The following is a 4,825-nucleotide window of genomic DNA, read 5'->3' on the forward strand; positions in this document are numbered from 1 at the left end:
AGAGAATAGGGCATCAGATTGGACCCCCTGTTAGTGCACTACATAGAGAGAATAGGGCATCGATTGGACCCCTGTTAGTGCACTACATAGAGAGAATAGGGCATCAGATTGGGGCCCCCTGTTTGTGCACTACATAGAGAGAATAGGGCATCAGATTGGACCCCTGTTAGTGCACTACATAGAGAGAATAGGGCATCAGATTGGACCCCTGTTAGTATCATAGAGAGAATAGGGCATCAGATTGGACCCCTGTTAGTGCACTACATAGAGAGAATAGGGGCATCAGATTGGACCCCCTGTTAGTGCACTACATAGAGAGAATAGGGCATCAGATTGGATCCTCTGTTAGTGCACTACATAGAGAGAATAGGGCATCAGATTGGACCCCTTTACTATTCCCTGTACTACTTAGTGCACTACATAGAGAGAAATAGGGCATCAGATTGGACCCCTTTACTATCCCCTGTACTACTTAGTGCACTACATAGAGAGAAATAGGGTATCAGATTTGACCCTCCATATATCAGGGACCCAAAACCACCGTCCAGTTAAGTGCATCTCCGACGGCATCAACAGTCTTCGCAGAAATCCGTCAGTATCGTCGTTCCGTCGTCCTGTGACCTGCTCCGCCCAACCCCGTCTTGTAGAACCACACGATTTCAAATAGCAAACGGGAAAACACACAGTACTCTGGTTGTTACCACGACGACCTCGTTTACGACCATCAGCCTTCTCCAGTGTATTTAAACTATCCTATCAGAGCAGGGTATTTAACTATCCTGTCAGAGCAGTGTATTTAACTATCTATCAGAGCAGGGTATTTAACTATCCTATCAGAGCAGGGTATTTAACTATCCTATCAGAGCAGGGTATTTAACTATCCTAACAGACTATCCTAATCAAAACCAGGTGAAAGTTAAAATCAGTTCATCTTGTAAGTTACGAGTAAAACATTTACAGCAGTTAAAAAACACTCTGGCTCTGAATATTCATGAGGCAGTCATTCAGTCCGCTTTTGAATATTCATGAAGTAGCCATTCATCAGTCTCTCTCTCTGAATATTCATGAAGCAGCCATTCATCAGTCTCTCTGTGAATATTCATGAAGCAGCCATTTCAACAGTCTCTCTCTCTGAATATTCATGAAGCAGCCATTCAACAGTCCCTCTCTCTGAATATTCATGAAGCAGCCATTCAGTCTCTCCTCTGAATATTCATGAAGCAGTCATTCAACAGTCTCTCTCTGAATATTCATGAAGCAGCCATTCAACAGTCTCTCTGAATATTCATGAAGCAGCCATTCATCAGTCTCTCTGAATATTCATGAAGCAGCCATTCAGTGTCTCTTTCTCTCTGAATATTCATGAAGCAGCCATTCACCAGTCTCTCTTTTCTGAATATTCATGAAGCAGCCATTCAACAGTCTCTCTCTCTGAATATTCATGAAGCAGCCATTCCGGCTCTACTACAGTAAAGTGTTTATACACTTGACATTGGAGTCATTTAGCAGACGCTCTTATCCAGAGCAACTTACACTTTAGTCGGCTGGGGGATTTGAACCAGCGACCTTTCCTCTGTGTGTGTGTGTGTGTGTGTGTGTGTGTGTGTGTGTGTGTGTGTGTGTGTGTGTGTGTGTGTGTGTGTGTGTGTTATTTGGCGGTGGGGGGAAGGTAGTAGGGGTGGAAAAGTCTCTCATGTGAACAGCTGCTGAGCGCGGCGTGCGTGTGTAGCAGTAACCGCGGAAACCGGGAGGTGAAGTAACTGACGAAGTCTTCGGGCACCTCCCCTAACGTCTCCTGGACCTCCGCTGGCAACTCATGGTAGTGGTGCTTTCTACAGACGCAGAGAACGGGAAGACAGAGAGAGAGAGAGAGAGACAGGAAGACAGAGAGAGAGACAGGAAGAGAGAGAGAGAGACAGGAAGAGACAGGAAGATGGGGAGAGACAGGAAAGAGAGAGAGAGAGACAGGAAGAGAGAGAGAGAGAGGGACAGGAAGAGAGAGAGAGACAGGAAGAGAGAGAGAGAGACAGGAAGAGAGAGAGAGAGACAGGAAGAGACAGGAAGAGAGAGAGAGAGACAGGAAGAGAGAGAGAGAGACAGGAAGAGAGAGAGAGAGAGAGAGAGAGAGAGAGAGAGAGAGAGAGAGAGACAGGAAGAGAGAGAGAGAGAGAGACAGGAAGAGAGAGACAGAGAGAGACAGGAAGAGAGACAGGAAGAGAGACAGGAAGAGAGAGAGAGACAGGAAGAGAGAGAGAGACAGAGAGAGAGATGGAGAGACAGGAAGAGAGAGAGAGAGACAGGAAAGAGAGAGAGACAGAGAGGGAGCGACAGGAAGAGAGGGAGAGAGAGGAAGAGAGAGGGAGAGAGAGAAAGAGACAGGAAGAGAGAGAGGGAGAGACAGGAAGTTCAACACTATCCTCCAACCATTTCATCATTCACCACTACTAACTACAACACATTGTTGGAACAGCTGTAAAAGAGCAGCATGTTTCCCTTATTCCTCATGTCTCCAGTGTGAACAGGAGATGAAGACAGAAGGAGAGATAGGAAGAGAGAGAGACAGGAAGACAGAGAGAGAGACAGGAAGACAGAGAGAGAGACAGGAAGAGAGAGAGAGAGACAGGAAGAGAGAGAGAGAGACAGAGAGAGAGAGAGACAGGAAGAGAGAGAGAGAGAGACAGGAAGAGAGAGCGAGAGACAGGAAGAGAGCGAGAGAGACAGGGAAGAGAGAGCGAGAGAGACAGGAAGAGAGAGAGACAGGAAGAGAGAGAGAGAGAGAGGAAGAGAGACAGGAAGAGAGAGAGAGAGAGAGAGACAGGAAGAGAGACAGGAAGAGAGACAGGAAGAGAGAGAGGAAGAGAGAGCGAGAGAGACAGGAAGAGAGAGAGAGACAGGAAGAGAGAGAGAGAGAGAGAGAGGAAGAGAGACAGGAAGAGAGAGAGAGAGAGAGAGAGAGACAGGAAGAGAGACAGGAAGAGAGACAGGAAGAGAGAGAGGAAGAGAGAGGAAGAGAGAGAGAGAGACAGGAAAAAGCAGCACGTTTCCCTTATTCCTCATGTCTCCTGTTTACACTGAGCGTACAAAACATTAAAAACACCTTCATAATGTAAATACGTTTTTTTTTTTTTTTCTATACATTTGCAAAAATATATAAAAACGTGTTTTCTCGTTGTCATTATTGGGTATTGTGTGTAGATTGATGAGGATTTTTTCTTATTTAATCTATTTTAGAATAAGTCCGTAAAGTAACAAAATGTGGAAAAAGTCAAGGGGTCTGAATACACTGATATATAAATATATAACAGATATACCTTATTTCTCATGGCTCGGAGCAGGTCTCTGACTGAGTTCCCTTTATACGTCCTGAACTTCCTCAGGTCTGGAGAGAAAACACAGAGACAGAGAGATGAGTGTTACCTGTCTGGTGTGTGTTATCTGTCTGGTGTGTGTTACCTGTAACTGTCTGGTGTGTGTTACCTGTCAGGTGTGTTACCTGTCTGGTGTGTGTTACCTGTCTGGTGTGTGTTACCTGTCTGGTGTGTTACCTGTCAGGTGTGTTACCTGTCAGGTGTGTTACCTGTCAGGTGTGTTACCTGTCTGATGTGTTACCTGTCAGGTGTGTTACCTTTCAGGTGTGTTACCTGTCTGGTGTGTGTTACTTGTCAGGTGTGTTACCTGTCAGGTGTGTTACCTTTCAGGTGTGTTACCTGTCAGGTGTGTAACCTGTCAGGTGTGTTACCTGTCTGGAGAGGAACAGAGATGTGCATCCTCCAGTTGGTTCGTACTACGGCTCTACCAGCCGTCTCTAGTCTGACCACTAAGGAGCCGTCTGTAGCTTCCTTCTCTATACGGTCGCTCACATCCTAACACACACACACACACACACACACACACACACACACACACACACACACACACACACACACACACACACACACACACGGTTAAAACACCATAGTACTGTAAATGGGGTCATCCACTCAAATATAAGGTGGAAAGAAGGAAGGAAAGGAAAGAAAGAAGGAAAGAAAGAAGGAAAGAAGGAAAAGAAAAAGAAAGAAAGGAAACAAAGAAGGAAAGAAGGAAAGGAAACAAAGAAGGAAAGGAAAGGAAATAAAGGAAAGAAGGAAAGGAAACAAAGATGGAAAGGAAAGAAAGAAAAGGAAAGAAAGAAGGAAAGAAGGAAAAGAAACAAAGAAGGAAAGAAGGAAAGGAAACAAAGAAGGAAAGGAAACAGAAGGTAAGGACACACTATCTTAGGAAACATCTGAAAATCTCTTCAAAGAACCCCCCCTAGCAACCCCAAATCCGTCTTAACAACGACAAACTAATACCACCAACCTAGCAACCCCAAACCGTCTTAACGACGACTAACTAAAACTACCCCCTAGCAACCCCAAATCCGTCTTAACAACGACTAACTAAAACTACCCCTAGCAACCCCAAATCCGCCTTAACGACGACTAACTAAAACTACCCCCTAGCAACCCCAAATCCGTCTTAACGACGACTAACTAAACTACCCCCAGCAACCCCAAATCCGTCTTAACGATCGACTAACTAAAACTACCCGCCTAGCAACCCCAAACCGTCTTAACGACAACTAACTAAAACTACCCCCTAGCAACCCCACTTCTCAATACCCAATCAGACTACTAGTAGGGTATTCAGACCCCCCCTCACTTCTCAATACCCAATCAGACTACTAGTAGGGTATTCAGACCCCCCTCACTTCTCATTACCCAATCAGACTACTAGTAGGGTATTCAGACCCCCTCACTTCTCATTACCCAATCAGACTACTAGTAGGGTATTCAGACCCCCA

General features: G+C 45.3%; 1 long non-coding RNA gene across 1 annotated transcript; it reads right to left on the reverse strand.

Annotated features, from left to right (window-relative positions):
• Positions 1–2,374: 2,374 nt before the first annotated feature.
• On the reverse strand, positions 2,375–3,818 carry LOC123738372 (uncharacterized). Its single transcript, XR_006767507.1, has 3 exons — positions 3,740–3,818; positions 3,312–3,379; positions 2,375–2,507 (listed from the first exon to the last, which is right to left on the reverse strand). It is a non-coding gene; the product is annotated as an uncharacterized lncRNA (long non-coding RNA).
• Positions 3,819–4,825: the final 1,007 nt, after the last annotated feature.

Source organism: Salmo salar, unplaced genomic scaffold (assembly GCF_905237065.1).
Source record: "Salmo salar unplaced genomic scaffold, Ssal_v3.1, whole genome shotgun sequence".
Taxonomy (NCBI): domain Eukaryota; kingdom Metazoa; phylum Chordata; class Actinopteri; order Salmoniformes; family Salmonidae; genus Salmo; species Salmo salar.